The 16,666-nt window shown below is 40.8% G+C and overlaps 3 non-coding genes across 3 annotated transcripts; all 3 read left to right on the top strand.

The window, feature by feature from the left end:
* Window positions 1–10,558: 10,558 nt before the first annotated feature.
* Window positions 10,559–10,630, top strand: TRNAM-CAU (transfer RNA methionine (anticodon CAU)). The gene has a single exon. It is a non-coding gene; the product is annotated as a tRNA-Met (tRNA).
* Window positions 10,631–11,753: 1,123 nt separating this feature from the next.
* TRNAM-CAU (transfer RNA methionine (anticodon CAU)) lies at window positions 11,754–11,825 on the top strand. Its single transcript has one exon. It is a non-coding gene; the product is annotated as a tRNA-Met (tRNA).
* A 3,333-nt stretch (window positions 11,826–15,158) lies between these two features.
* TRNAM-CAU (transfer RNA methionine (anticodon CAU)) lies at window positions 15,159–15,230 on the top strand. The gene has a single exon. It is a non-coding gene; the product is annotated as a tRNA-Met (tRNA).
* The last annotated feature ends 1,436 nt before the right edge of the window (window positions 15,231–16,666 follow it).

The following is a 16,666-nucleotide window of genomic DNA, read 5'->3' as shown; positions in this document are numbered from 1 at the left end:
TTAACATTTTTTTGTCTACTCATATATTTTATTACTACTTTAGGGTATCTTTACTTTATGGAATGTGAAAGAATGAAAAAAAATCACGAGCGTTTTCATTGAGGAAGAAGAAATGTTGCAAAGTTGGCTACTCTTAGTTGGCTCTGAAGCGCTATGCTGCCAAATTTACGAATTCCGGACTTTGAAATATTTCAGGGCGGTCAAATAAGATGTTGCGAAGTGTACATACCAGTAGTACAGGCACCAAGGGTAAAATACTCGTATTACGTTCACAAGACAGAAATCTTAGTTTTAAAGCTTATTCTTACTTCAAGGAATTGGCGTTCGCAAGACGTGCGTGCTGAAACAGTGTTTTCACATAGTCGAGAACTTACCGCTAAAGCGTGTGGTGTAAGCGTTCATACTGTGTCGCGTATTGTAAAACAGGATAAAATATCTACCACAGAAATCGGTGAACTCCTATTCAAATCTCCTGGGAAACGTGCCAGAAAACAGAAACGAGAGTGATGATGATGACCTTACAGTTCCTCCACAACAAATACGTACCTTCAAACTTCTTTTAGGTACGAGTTTCTCTTACATGCTGCAGTGATATGATATAATCCTGTGTAGAATTATTCACTATATATTTCATTGCACTGAAATATCACGTTCATGCATTATACCCATAAAAAGCTGAATATTGGACACAGCGAATTCTCTGTGTTTTCCTTCCGCTAGCAGTTGGTTTGACAACAGCGCGACAGCACTGGCTGCGTATTGGCTGAACTCATGTTCCTTCTAAAAGCGTACGCCGTATAATTATGTCACGATAACTGCAGCATTCAATTCTGATTTTGTCCTAAATTTTGTTTTTTCTCTTCATGTCCGTATTTTTCTGTTCTCTCCTCTTTCTCATTCCTCTTCTGTACCACGTTGTGCTTCTATATTTCTTCTTACCTTCGTTTGTCTTTCTTCCTCTGAACCTCATTCTTTTATTCTGCTTCTCCTTCTTCCTTTCTTTGCGTTCTCTCTCGATTTCATTCAAGAGTATTTCTTCTCTTTTCCTCTCTCTCTCCTTCTTTCTTCCTCTCTCCCTCTTTCGTTCACTCTGCCTTTCCATCTCTACCTTATTTTGATTCTTTCCTTCTCTTCCTCTATTTTATTCCTCTGTTTGTACCTCTTTCTATCATTCTGCCCCTTTTTTTCTCATCTCTTTCTCTGTACCTTCCTGTCACATTCCCTCAGTGTGTGAATCGTGGTGTCATGCTGATATTTTGGTGGGCTACCTTTTCCATCAGATGACGCCCATTATGATTTTTCAAGTATCAGTCAATAAAATGTGGCATTCTCGCTTGGATCTGTTTCGTGGATACTCCTATTGTGCTTGTTCCTCCATTTCTCTGGCTGTTCCATTGCACCAAGAAAGAATTTACAAAACATAAATTAACCTTAGCAGAGCGTGGTTTCGATCCACGGACCTCTGGGTTATGGGCCCAGCACGGTTCCACTGCGCCACTCTGCTACACAAACAAATCGTGCTCAACATTTCGAAACAAACACGTGAAAGGAATACCTATATCTCTGAAATTGCCGTTGAAATCGTACGATCAACAGAGATAGACTTGGAAGCTTGATTTTATTGTTTATAATTACTGTTACTTTACAAAACTTTCTTTCTGAAATTTCCCGAGAAGAGAAGAAAATAAGGGACACACACTCATATATTCAAATAGGGGTATCTCTGTCGCCTTGCAATCAAGTCCCGTGTTCGATTCCTCCTGTGGAAGAACATAGGTGGTTCGGATCCCTCTTTAAACTGTACGTCCAGTCCCGATTACCCATATCTGTGCATAGAGTGAACTTAAACTTTGACTTTGATTCGTTTAATATGACTCCATCCCATTTGTTGTAGTACACTGCAGTACTTTCAGCTGCTGAGGTCTACTGTGTAGGGCGTTTGGCTGCCACCCGGGAGACCCGGGTTCGATTCGATTCCCGGTTTGGTTATTCAAAGTTGGCATTTTTCCTGGCTAACCCAGCCTCAAATCAATGAGGCGCAACCCAACGTAAAGGCGGCCGGAGCGTAGTGCTGATCACCTCCTAAATGGCGGTGCTATATGCATGGGGAACCTTACTTTATATTACCTGCAGTTGTGGCAGGTAGCATTTTTCTAGGGCTCGTGGCGTCCAAACGAGGAGTCACTAAGACAAGTTGAAAAGAAAAGGTTCTGAAGATGTCCCTCCCTTCTACATTTTGTTGAATTTCAACCTTCTACCTTTATGTTTAAGGTTCAAAAATGTTTTAAAAGTGTTTATTGTAGTAAGCACAAAATATTTCATATACGAGAGAAATCGTGACTGTGTTTTCTTCTTGCCATGGACATGCGTGACGTAACCTAAGAGAAACAAATATATCCAATAATTTTCTCTGTAATGAAGGAGTTGGGAGTTCTTGTCCTTGATGGAAACCCACAGACCAAGGCATCGGAGTCCATTTTAATTCCGTTTCGGGTGAATGGTCAGCTCTCTGAGCACGTGACCGTGACGCTTCGTGAGAGTTGAACGTGATCCCTGCTCGCCGGAGAAGGACTTTCTTTGTTTGGATTTTTCCTCCGATGGCGTAAACTGTTTGGAGATGTAATGGTCAGTTGCGCCGAAACTCGAGCCCTTTTCCGAAGCAACCATCACTTAACCCTTTGCCTCCTGCTTATAAAGGCTCCACTTCAGGGTCGTCGTTAAAGGGGGGGGAAAGGGCACGGGTCAGTCCTGAAACTTTATCATCCACCCAGGCCCGTAGCTTGAATTGATCTCCAGGGGAGGGGGGGGGGCAAAAAACTATAACAGTATTAAATGAAGGTAAAATATGTGTGTGTTTGGGGGGGTCATTAGGTTATATAAATTTTTTAAATATCATACAAATACTACATTTTTCTACATCTTTTAAAACATCCCTTGACATGGGCGTCCCCAAGGGGGGGGGCAAGGGGGCCGTGGCCCTCCTGGAAAATGAAAGTCAACTAAAAATTATGTATTTCACACATATATTTTCATTTTAGCCACAATAATATGTGTTAATTATTGCATGAACATCATAAATTCAAATTTAAGCAATTTTGTTAAGGGAACAACACTATTTTTGGAGAAAATGTGCCTTGTTTGCCCCCCTGGAAAAATACCTTCCTTGTCCCTCGCTGGAAAAAACTCCTGCGGACGTCCATGTCCCTTGAAGTGTTAATTGACTGATACTGAAATCATCCCTTACACACTCCATCTAATTTAGATCAGTGGTTGTCAAACTGTGATACGCGTACCCCCAGGGGTGCATGAACGACTTGAAGGGGGTACGCGATCAGCTCGGAAGAGAAATGTCGAGAATACCCACACGACAACATACCTATGTGAGAACAATTTTTCATCCATGGTGTATCTAAAAAAATAAGTACCGAAATAGACAACATTTGCAGTGTTCGGAAAGTTACTTCTTAAAAGGTAACTAGCTACAGTTACTTGCTTCAAAAAGTAATAGTTACTTTCACAGTTACTTCCTACTGGAAATTTTCTTGTAAGCAAATTACAAAAATCGATCATTAATTGTAATAAAATAATTTATGAAGACTTACATGTGTTTTACTTATGTTACTGGTACATATATTTATATTTATTTTCGTTGTTGTATTTAAGTAATTTCCATGGGGGAGGAATTCTAGAAACTGTAGTAATAACATGTTTTTATACTATCTAACATACCGGTTTCTCTCACTCGCACACACACACATATATGTGCGTGTGTGTGTGTGTGTCTTTGTGTTATCCAGGGTTTTTTTCGACAATTTACGGAAGTCGAAGCACATTTTCGTTTTATCTTCAAAAGAAGCTTAGTGCAAAACGATTACATAAACAAGCAAGAATGATGGCTAGGGGTCGTCCTGATTCGTTAGTTTGCCACACGAGTATTGTAATTCACTGTTGTATCAATCACAATGCCATTTATTATTATTATTTAATCCAAAGTAAAGATTTGTCACTGTCATTTCAGATTATTGGCTTCTCATTTACATCTTAAACGAATAGCACTTACCAAAATATATTATTTTTTTCAAAATTTTCAGAAATGCTGAAGAATCGTAACTTATCGAATTCTAGTAAGCAGAAACATTTTTACTTGCATTTTTAAATTTCCAGGAATTGCGATTAATTAAATCACGTAGAAGCAACTACATTATTTTCCATTCATATGTGCACTTGCTAGCTCTCGTCTTCTGTAGTTTCATTCATAGTACTACCAGTACCGTCGATTTCTTTCGGGAGAAACGTTGAAATATTGCAGTATGTCCCTTTAGAAACTAACAGATGCTGTTTACACAAAGGGGAAAATTATAAGGCCACAGATGAACAAACTACAGAAACTAGACACACTTCACAGCACACAACTGACAATGGCAAACTAACAGCAACAGGAAAGAATCATTTTCCTAATCTCAACTTCCTGCTTCTGGGAAATCCACCCCCCTTCCGAGGTATGCATATCACTTTGGAATCGAGGACTACCAAAAGAAAGATGAAACATGAGATAAAGCTGTCACCCGGAGCCTACCGAATGGCCACGGACAGGAGACAAATTTAGTTCAACAACTTTCTCTTTTCCTCTTCATCTATTGTTTGCAAGAATTGATGTAACTAAGGATGGACATTTTTCGCAGCAGAAACTAGTAGTAGTCTATCGATAGTTCCGAGTCACTTTAAGTCCTAAATCAGCAATAATTTACGACACTTATATAGCAACTTTAGTGTCATGAAGTAACTGTAAAAAGTAACTGCTGAAACGTTCTATCGGAAAAAAGTAACTCTGTTACAGTTACAGCTGATTGATTTTAAAAGTAACTAGTTACACTTACATTCCTTCAAAAGAAGTAACTGTTACTTGTAACTAGTTACTTCCAAACACTGTACATTTGTAGCCGAATCTCCGCTTGAAAGTTTCAAGTGCAAAACCACACATTTAGGAACTGTGTCAGGCTATGCAGGCACATCCTTCTCACTAGAAACTTTGAGGATTTACAATAAAAACTGCAAAATTATGCTCATCATTTTTTTTTACAATCTTCATTTTTCTAACTAATCATAGATTATTCAGATATTTATATCACACACAAAAAAGGTCGGTATTGCTGCTACAACCATTTTCGTCGTCTTCTTCTAAGAGAACCAAACCCAACTAGCGTAACCTAACCACCACAGATTATTTACCACCCCAAAAAGATTCCAGCCAATGGGAAGGCTTGAGAAAGTTGTAGCAGCAATCAGATGACATCAAAGTCACAGATTTCTGTCTAAACGGGAGGTCGCAACAGGGACAGTGAAGGTACAGATGAAAGAAGTTTCTGAAGTCTAGACAATATTGTAATACTTGCAGCTACTTCTGCTCATAAACAAAATGAGCGAATGTAATAGATGCTGTTCATATTCTGTGGAATATCCTTAAAGTTGTGAGCTGTCTACATTTTTACTCTTCACTGCAAACAAATTATGCAAAATAGTTTACCTAATGTCAAAGGGGGCTGATGGCAGTGCCAAAGGGGGGGGGGGGCTGACGGCAGTTTCAGGGGTCTGAGCCCCCTGGCCCCTGCCTGGCTATAGCGAGCGAGACGTTTCCGATCATTGGTTGTATGCTTAAATGTAACAGACTTGAAACCTACATTAATCAAAATTTGAATATACTTATACTTGGAGAGGTTGATATTCGAAAGAGGTGCTTGTTAGAGAAGAATACATCACCGCTAATTTACAGCTGTAATTGTACTTCCCAAAATTTAGTTATGGTATTTTTGAAGTCCGCCGAATTGAAGTTCCTAGACCAATTGCACTCAACTGCAAATCTTAATTAGCGCGGCACAAACGACATCTAGCGGTTATAAAAGCTATCAACTTCAGTTACTAATATTGAAATATGTGCAACAAAGTGAGAATCCTTTTCAGTCCGCCGTACTGAAATGCATTTTCTGATTTCAGCAAAAAGCAATAACAGGCCAGCTTTGCACTATCCACGATATCGTCTTGAACGATTTAAGAGGCAGAGTTTGCCCCCTCGATGATGAAGCACGTGGATGAAATTCACTTTATGCACTGATAGGCTAATCGGGGACTAGGCCTACAGTTTTAAGTGTGATACGAACCAATGTGTCCCGGTGGAGGCACATAGTGGTTCGGATTCCACTTTAAACTGTAGGTCCAGTCCCGATTAGCCTTGTGAACTTAAAACAATAAATAAACCAACCAACCAACGAACCAATGTGTGCCTCCACCGAGTATCGAACCCGAGATAAGCGTTGAGTGTTCGAGTCATCATCTCGCCACAGCAGGTTCTGGGCTAGAGTCCCGGTTAGGAGAGTATTTCCTTTGCGTCTGTCCTGTCTATTTCATCTCGTCATTCGATCGTATGAAGATATTAACCTAAAGAAGTAGAATTTTCGAATTTTTAAAAAAAAATGTGGAGAGAGAGAGAGAGAAGAAAGAGTTAAAAAGAAACAACCAAGGAATGTAATTGGAAAGAAGGAATACGTTTTTAAAGTGAGAAAGAAAGGGGAGAAATCTACAAATGATAGACAAAATAAAGCGCAGGATCAGGCAAGGAATTTTGGGGCGAGGAGGGGGAGGGGGGCAAGGAGAAATATTTCCCCAAATCACTGTTTGAACTTTTCACCCCCCTGCAACGATCTGTACCAGTATTATAATAATAACCCATAGCTCTACAGCCCGTGAGGGCCTTGGCTTACCTACCGACTGCTGGTCTCCCTCCCACACCGTTCCTCCGTCACCTGTTGTAGCGTGGAGATCTTAGACCAGTATTGGAGTGTCGGGGGATCGGCCCGACGAGGCCCCTGCAACGGCTTCTTCTCGATCGGGTTACGCTCACTCACTCGGAGCTTCCCAATTTCCTCACGATGGTGGGTTGCCACCGGCCCTATACGTACGCCGAATAAATTCCGACCAGAGCCGGATTCGAACCTACGCCGTCTCGCAGCGAACGATCTCAAGACGAGTGAACGCCTTAACCCGCTCGACTACGGAGGAGGACCTGTACCATTATTACTTGTAAATATAAGTTTTTCCAATAATGCAAATTGCTGTGACTCGAATGAAATTAGTGTGAAATATGTAATTTTAAGCTGACATTGCTTTTCCAGGGAATGGGGTAACAGTCCCCCTCGCCCCTCCATCGCACCCGCACGCATGTGATTTATTGACAATCCTTTCCTTAGTGCTTTCCGGTGGTTCCCATCTGTTTCTTCAGTTACGCTCAATTCCTTTTCTCATGGTGTCAGATATTTATTTCGAATGTTGACTATCGTAGCAGAGTGGCGCAGTTGAAGCGTGCTGGGCCCATAACCCAGAGGTCCGTGGATCGAAACCACGCTCTGCTAAAGATACTTTTATTCTTTGACCATTCCAACTTCGACGCAATGAAACAGCCAGATAAAGTGAGAATGGATTAACTGCAAAATGAATATCTACAAGACATCCAAGTGAGAACGGAACACACATTTAATTCATTATTAAAATAACATAAAGAACACCAGAAGCGTCGTCAGTGGGTTGGCAAAGGAGGGCTGGCCCACTGTGCAATAGATTTGGCCAGCCCGAATAGTTCTTCACAGAGAAAAAGTGACAGAGGAAGGAGGAAGAAAGAGTGCAGAAAGAGGGACAAACAGAAAAGGAAAGATGGTGGAGAGAGAAGCAAAATATGCACACAGAGAGGGAGGAAACAAAGGAAGGAATAGAGAGATTATTAATGAAACTGGAACAGAGAAAGAAAGAGAAAAATAAGAATGAAGGAACAAGGAGAGACAGAATGAAAGAGAGAGTGAATGAAATAGAGAGCAGAGAGAGGGGAAGAATGAAAGACACACACACACGTAGGGGAGAAGTAGAAGGAGGTTCAGAAGAAGAAAGAGAGAGGGGATAGAAGAAATACAGACACAGACAATAAAGAAAATTTAGAGATAAATCTGAATTTAATGCTGCAGAAAACAGAAATGGAATAAATACGAAAGAAATAATCCCTAAGGAACACCAGCGAGCACACAAGAGCGTTATCTTTCTAATAGACCATAACAAACAGTAAGGATAAGAGAAGAGCAGTAGAGTGGCGCAGTGGAAGCGTGCTGGGCCCATAACCCAGAGGTCCGTGGATCGAAACCACGCTCTGCTATATTTAGCTTTATGCATTCCTCCTTGCTGGAACAGCCAGAGAAATGGAGGGTTCAGCGCAAAAGGAATATCTACGAAACAGAACCAAGTGAAAACGGCACATTTCATTGATCGATAATTAAAAAATCATAATGGGTGTCATCTGGTGGGAAATGTGGGCTTTCGCCCACCATGAAATAGTTTTAGCCCACCAAAATAGCCCCACAGGAGTTCATGATTTACGCACAGAATTTTGATTTGATTTGATTTGATTTAGTTTATTTTACTTCGCGTTCTTGTGCCTCTTGGCTAATTTGCGAAGATGGGGATGAGTGATGAAATTGATGACTGGAAATTCACAAACAACCAATCCCGAGCGGGATTCGAACGCGGGACACTTGGCGTCGCAGCGCGATGTGCTAACATTTTTTTTATATATATATAAAAGGAATACCCCTATTTGGCAATATTCCCCAACATTCACACATTCGTACACTTTCACACATGTCAATTTCCACTTTATAAACATTGTTTCTCATTATTCGGACAAACACAAACATCCAAGACCGAGCGAGATTCGAACCCGGGACCCCTAGCCTTGCAGCGCAATGATCTAACCACTTTATATATATATATATATATATATATATATATATATATATATATATATATATATATATATATATAGTATTCCTCGTCAATCACACATTTTTCGACTTTCACTCATATCAATATTACTATTTTCTCGGTTTTTCTCATTACTTACAAACACAAAGATCCATGTCCTAACCGGGATTCGAACCCGAGACCTCTGGCATTGCACTCGGCCACAGGGTCCAGCGATTTACGCACAGAAGGAAAGTGACAGAAAAAGGTAGAGAAGGAATGAAGAAAATGAAAGGGGCGCAATGATAGAAAGAGGGACAAAGTAAAAATATAGAAGAGGAGAAAGAGAGAGGGAAGCGAAAGAACGGACAAATGAAGAGGTAGAATGAGAGAAAGAGGGACAAAGAGAGGAAGGGAGAGGGAGAGAAAGAAAGAGATAATGAGAAACAAAGGGATGAAGGAAGAGAGATGCAGTATGAGAGAAAGAGGGACAAACATAGGAAAAGAGAGAGGAATAGAAAGAAAGAGACAAATAAAAGATGAAGTGGAAAGGGAGAATGAATGATATCCGGTGAAGGTACGTAGTAGTAGCAGTAGTAGTTCAGAGGAAGAAAAATACACAAAGGAAGGAAGAAGTAGAGGAGCTGAAAGAGGTACAGAAGAAGAAAGCGAGAGCAGAAATAATATGAAAAATACAGTCATGTATACAAAAGGACAAAATCAGAATGGAATACTGCAGTAATCGTGAGAGACATGATTAACTACAGGGAACAAGAAAGGAAGAAATACGAAAAACATAATCGCGTAAGGAAAAACATCGGGTGCAGAAGAGCGTTATCTTTCCAATAGTCCATAACAAACAGTAAGGATACGAGAGAAGCTGCAGAGTGGCGCAGTGGAAGCGTGCTGGGCCCATAACCCAGAGGTCCGTGGATCGAAACCACACTCTGCTAAAAACAATTTTATTCCTTGTCCATTTCACTTCGATGTAATGAAACTGCCAGATAAAATGAAAATTAATCGTAAAATGGATTAAGTGCCAAAGGAATATCTGCAAAACAGATCAAAGTAAGAACGGAACATTTGATTGACTATTAAGAAACCTTTTGGTGCCAGGGGCGTCGTCAGTGGGTGGGCAAAGGAGGGCTGGCCCACTGTACAATAGATTTGGCCAGCTCGAATAGCCACTGAGTTCTTCACAGTGAAGGGGGAAAAATGAGTGCAGAAGGAGGGACAAAGAGAAAAGGAGAGAGAAAAACAGAAGAAAAAATATGCACACAGAGAGGGAGGAAACAAAGGAAGGAAGAAACAGAGAGATTATGAATGAAACAGGAACAGAGAAAGAAAGAGAATTAAGAATTAAGGAACAAAGAGAGACAGAATGAAAAAGACAGAGAGAGTGAATGAAATAGAGAGAGACAAAGGAAGGGAGAGAAGCAGAATGTAAGAGATAGGGACAGAGTAAGAAACCGAGAGAGGAAGCAATGATGGAGGGGAGAGAGGGGAAGAATGAAAGACACACACACGTAGGGGAGAAGTAGAAAGACAGAAGGAGGTTCAGAAGAAGAAAGAGAGAGGGTATAGAAGAAATACAGACACAGACAATAAAGAAAATTTAGAGATAAATCTGAATTTAATGCTGGAGTAATCTTGAAACAATTAACTGCAGAAAACCGAAAAGGAATAGATACGAAAGAAATAACCGCCTAAGGAACACCAGCGAGCACACAAGAGCGTTATCTTTCTAATAGACCATAACAAACAGTAAGGATAAAAGAAGAGCAGCAGAGTGGCGCAGTGGAAGCGTGCTGGGCCCATAACCCAGAGGTCCGTGGATCGAAACCACGCTCTGCTAAAGACAATTTTATTCCTTGTCCATTTCACTTCGATGTAATGAAACTTCCAGATAAAATGAAAATTATTCGTAAAATTAATCTCCACTCTAAACAACATATAAAATATTATCTAACATTCTTTTAACAAGACTAACCCCATATGCTAATGAAATTATAGGTGATTATCAATGTGGATTTAAAAGTTACAGATCAAATTTTTCACATTAGACAGACACTTGAAAAAAAGTGGGAATATAATCAAAATGTCCATCAGCTATTCATTGATTTCAAAAAAGGATATGATTCGGTCAAAAGAGATAAATTATATAATATATTAGTCGAGTTTGGAATACCTAAGAAGCTTGTTAGTATGATAAAAGTATGCACCAGTGAAACAGAAAGTAAAATTCGTGTGGGTATTAATGTGTCTGGTCCTCCTCCGTAGCCGAGCGGGCTAATTCGTTCACTCGTCTTGAGATCGTTCGCTGCGGGACGGCGTAGGTTCGAATCCGGCCTACGTATAGGGCCGGTGGCAACCCATCATCGTGAGGAAATTGGGGAGCTCCGAGTGAGTGAGCGTAATCCGGTCGCGAAGTCCTACAACGGCTGGGGGTCGGTCGGGCTGACCACTCGTCCCCCTAGTCTGGCTTCAGGTCTCCATGCCCCCTTGGTGGCTTGCGTGGAAGGGAGGCCAGCGGTCGGTAGGTAAGCCTTGGTCCGATATTGGGCTGTTGCGCTATTGGATTATTATTATAATTGCAAGAAACAATCATGTGGTTCGAAGTAGGTTTATTCATGAAATGGTTATGTCTCGAATAAAATCTCAAATGCCAGAAAACAGCGACAATGGGCTGACCACGGGTCACCCAATGAAAGTCGTTTCGCAGGCGGCCCTTGGACAAAATAAAATGGGACGGATGATTACAGGAAAGGGAGAGAAAGAGAGAGGGAAGAGAATAGGAAGAAGTACAGATACTGTCAGAGAAAGAGAGAGGAACGAAGACAACAAAAAATAGATCGAATTTGAATGCAGGAGTCATCGTGAAACAATTAACTTCAGCGAATAAACAAGCGAAGATCAGCGAGCACACAAGAGCGTTATCTTTGTAATAGACCATAACAAGCAGGAAGAATACGTAATGCAGCAGAGTGGCGCAGTGGAAGCGTGCTGGGCCCATAACCCAGAGGTCCGTGGATCGAAACCACGCTCTGCTAAAGACAATTTTATTCCTTGACCATTTCACTTCGATGTAATGAAACTGCCAGATAAAATGAGAATTAATCGTAAAATGGATTAAGTGCAAGAGGAATATCTGTAAAACAGATCAAAGTAAGAGCGGAACATTTGAATGACTATTAAGAAACCATAATGGGTATCAGGGGCGTCGTCAGTGCGTGGGCAAAGGTGGGCTGGCCCTGTGTGCAATAGATTTGGCCAGTCCGAATAGCCACTGAGTTCTTCACAGATACAAAGTGAAAGAGGAAAAATGAGTGCGAATGAAGGAAAGAGGTCAAACAGAAAAGGAAAGGTGGGGGAGAGAGATGGAAGAAACAGAAGAAGAAATATGCACACAGAGTGTGAGGAAATAGAGAGATTATGAAAGGAACAGAGGAAGAAAGAGATAAGTAAGAATGAAGGAACAAAGAGAGAGAGACAGAATGAAAGAGACATAGAGAGTGAATGAAATAGAGAGAGAGATAGGCAAAGGAAGGGAGAGAAGAAGAATGTAAGAGATAAGGACAGAGGAAGAACCGAGAGAGAGGAGGAAGCAACAAGGGAGGGGAGAGAGGCGAAGAATGAAACACACACACACACACACACAAGGGTAGGCAAGAGAGAGAATTAAAGGAGGAAGAAATAGAAAGACAGAAGGAGGTGCAGAAGAAGAAAAAGAGAGGGGATAGAAGAAATACAGACATAAAGAAAACTTAGAGACAAATCGGAATTTAATGCTGGAGTAATATTGAAGCAATTAACTGCAAAAAACAGAAATGGAATAAATACGAAATAAATAATCGCCTAAGGAACACCAGCGAGCACACAAGAGCGTTATCTTTCTAATAGACCATAACAAACAGTAAGGATAAGAGAAGAGCAGTGGAAGCGTGCTGGGCCCATAACCCAGAGGTCCGTGGATCGAAACCACGCTCTGCTAAAGTTAATTTTCATAAAGAGTCAGAAACCTATCTGTTATACAATTTAATTCGGCCCTCCCCAGCTGAAAGAGTGGTAACGTAGAAGCGAATAGCCTGAAGAAGCAGAATTTTCAACATGGAAGATAACTTCGTTGAGAGTTGCAAGGTCTGGTCGAGCTTCAAGTTCAAAAATCAGAAAGAATCAAGTTTTTAAAGGAGCAACGTTCTCTCGTATGCATATTTTAGCATCTTTTCACTCATGGTAAAACTGATTAATGCCACAAAAGTTCAGAGGGGGAAATTTGTGGGAAGAAGAGACTCTCGTCAGAAAAACAGAGAAATGATGTAGACTAGCATTTTCTAATGGGGAAGTGATAGAGAGATGTTGAGTATTGTGTGTAACGTTCTGTTTATGGATCCTCGTAAATTAGTAGTGATTTAAGAGAAAACGAAAGAGAAGATATGTGAAAGAAGAAAGGTAAAGGCAAATCAGGGAGAGACAAACACAAAGAAGAAGATAACAGGTGAGATAAAGAAAGAGAAATGCAACTGAAAGAGCGAGATTGAGATTTGAATTAGAATTATTTGGATGTGTCAGCACTTAAATACTATTCTGCACCTGCCATGTTTTACGGAGTCCAGCCCTATATTAACTGTAATGTCGTTTACTAAAACATTAAAACATTCTGACTTCGGTTAAAAGTTGAGGCTGTAAAGGGGTACTTAGCACACATGAGGACAAGACACATCCGCCAGAGCCTCGTTAATCTGCAAAATCCAGTCCAGGGTGTACGACGTGAAAGTGAGGTTGACATTGAGTGTCCTACGTCGAGGAATCACCCTTTACACCTAGAGATTGAGATAAAAAAGGAGGCACAAAAAATAAGGAAATAACAGTAAGAGGCTTACAAGAAGGGAAAAAGAGAAAGACGAACAATGAGAAAAAGAAATAAAAAAAGAGATGGAGGAGAGCAAATGGGAAAATAACAAAGAGAGAGAGAGAGAGAGACAAACACAGAATGAAAAAACAACTATGGAAGAAAATTAGCAAGAGGCAATAACTTTTGAGGGTGCGAAAGGAAGAGCAAGTCTATAAGATACCAAATTGAAACGGAAAGAAGCAGGGTCATGCAAGGAATTGGGAGGGGACCCATAAGGAATCACTGCTTCAATTTGAAGTTTTCTCGCTACTGCAACGATCTGTAACGGCCTTACTCGTATTTAGCAGTTCTTCCTAGTAACTAATAATTCAAATTACTGTCATTTCAGTGAAATTATATGTGTGAAATACATAATTTTATACTGACATACCTGTTCGAGGGGAAGGGGCAAATGTCACCCTTATCCCCTCCTCCGTACTCTTGCAATTGATTGAAAATTATTTTACCTTAGATCTTTGCCCGGTAGTTTCGATATCTTTATCTTCAGAGTCGAGCTTTTTTCTTTCGTATTATGTACCCACATCCACTGTCCTGTAACTTACGAGTGTTGAGTTCTTATCTCTCGGCTAGCAGAGTGGCGCAGTGGAATCGTGCTGGTCCCATAACCCAGAGGTCCGTGGATCGAAACCACGCTCTGCTAAAGTTCAGCTTTATGCATTCCTCTTTGCTGGAATAGAAAGAGAAATTGAGGGTTCAGTGCAAAAGGAATATCTACGAAACAGAACCAAGTGAAAACATCACATGTCATTGATCGATAAATAAAAAAACCATAATGGGCGTCATCTGGTGGAAAAGGTAGACTTTGGCCCACCATGAAATAGTTCTAGCCCACCAAAATAGCCACATAAGTTCATGATTTTCGCACAGAAGGAAAGTGACAGAAAGGTAGAGAAAGAAAGAGGCGGAATTATAGAAAGACGGACAAAGAAAGTAAGAATGTAGGAGGATAGAAAAGCGAAGGAACGGACAAATAAAGAGGCAGAATGAGAGAAAGTGAGACAACGAGGGTGAAAAGAGAGGGAGAGAAAGAAAGAGATAATGAGAAACAAAGGGTGGAAGAAAGAGAGATGCAGTATGAGAGAAAGAGGGACAAACATAGAAAAAGAGAGAGGAATAGAAAGAAAGAAAGAGAAATTAAGGATGAAGTGGAAAGGCAGAATGAATGATATCCGGTGAAGGTACGTAGTAGTAGCAGAAGTAGTTCAGAGGAAGAAAGACATACAAAGGAAGGAAGAAGTACAAGAGCAGAAAAAGGTACAGAAGAAGAAAGCGATAATATAAAAATATAGTCATGTAGAAAAAGGACAAAATCAGAATGGAATACTGCAGTAATCGTGAAAGACATGATGAACTACAGGGAACAAGAAAGGAAGAAATACGAAAAACATAACCGCGTAAGGAGCAACATCGGGCGCAGAGGAGCGTTATCTTTCGAATAGTCCATAACAAACAGTAAGAATACGAGAGGAGCAGCAGAGTGGCGCAGTGGAAGCGTGCTGGGCCCATAACCCAGAGGTCCGTGGATCGAAACCACGCTCTGCTAAAGTTAGTTTTATGCATTCCTCGTTGCTGGAACAGCCAGAGAAATGGAGGGTTCAACGTAAAAGGAATATCTACGGAACAGAACCAAGTGAAAACGGCACATGGTGTCATCTGGTGGAAAATGTGGGCTTTGTCCCACCATGAAATAGTTTTAGCCCACCAAAATAACCCCACAGGAGTTCATGATTTACGCACAGAATTTGATTTGATTTGATTTATTTTATTTTACTTCGCGTTTTTGTGCCTCTTGGCTAATTTGCGATGATGGGGATGGGTGATGAAATTGATGACTGGAAATTCACAAACAACCAAGCCCGAGCGGGATTCGAACGCGGGACCCTTGGCGTCGCAGCGCGATATGCTAACATTTTTATATATATATATATATATATATATATATATATATATATATATATATATATATATAAAAGGAATACCCCTATTTGGCAGTATTCCCCGTCATTCATACATTCCTACACTTTCACACATGTCAATTTCCACTTTATTCACATTGTTTCTCATTATTCGGACGAACACAAACATCCAAGACCGAGCGAGATTCGAACCCGGTACCCCTAGCGTTGCAGCGCAATGAGCTAACCACTTTTTATTTATTTATATATATTGTAGAGATATGGAGACCATTAGACCGAGAAAACCTCGTCATGTTAATATTCACACTTGTTCAGTTCCTGAACTTGTCCGACCAGCGAGCGATCTCAAGAATGCGCTAGCTTGTAACTTCCGTAAAACCAGGAACTAGAAAGGCAAACGCGTGGATCTAAACAGGATCTACCGCGTTCGAAAGGTTTAACAACCTTTCGACGCCGATAATGATAAAAGCAAGCTCCTACCCGGAGCTCGCTCTCTTTTGATTCTGACACTCATCGACGCTACAATGGATAGTTAGTCTGACTACTTCACAACACTTTACACTGCTAACTACGACGATGGAACACGGAGTTATCGCTGCCTAGCATGCTACAAGGCGCAAGGGATCGCTTGGCTTGGTGAACTGAGGATCGCTGGATAGAACCTTGGAACTTTCACGATTCGGTCTGCGAGAAGCGTTAGGACAAGACATCACACACATCTACCAGGTATGAACAAGCGTGAATAACCTTTTACACCAACTTTCCATATCTCTACCCTCCTACAGGGAAGTTTCATTTAAACATTTTAGGTAGAGCTTAATAATGTTTGATGGCTGAACCTGCTCCGTAGGAGGGTAGAGATATGGAAAGTTGGTGTAAAAGGTTATTCACGCTTGTTCATACCTGGTAGATGTGTGTGATGTCTTGTCCTAACGCTTCTCGCAGACCGAATCGTGAAAGTTCCAAGGTTCTATCCAGCGATCCTCAGTTCACCAAGCCAAGCGATCCCTTGCGCCTTGTAGCATGCTAGGCAGCGATAACTCCGTGTTCCATCGTCGTAGTT

The sequence above is a fragment of the Lepisma saccharinum genome, chromosome 8 (assembly GCF_977018435.1).
Source record: "Lepisma saccharinum chromosome 8, izLepSacc3.1, whole genome shotgun sequence".
Lineage (NCBI taxonomy): Eukaryota > Metazoa > Arthropoda > Insecta > Zygentoma > Lepismatidae > Lepisma > Lepisma saccharinum.
The sequence above is the reverse complement of the archived record's forward strand: the minus strand, read 5'-3'. Positions and strand labels throughout refer to the sequence as shown.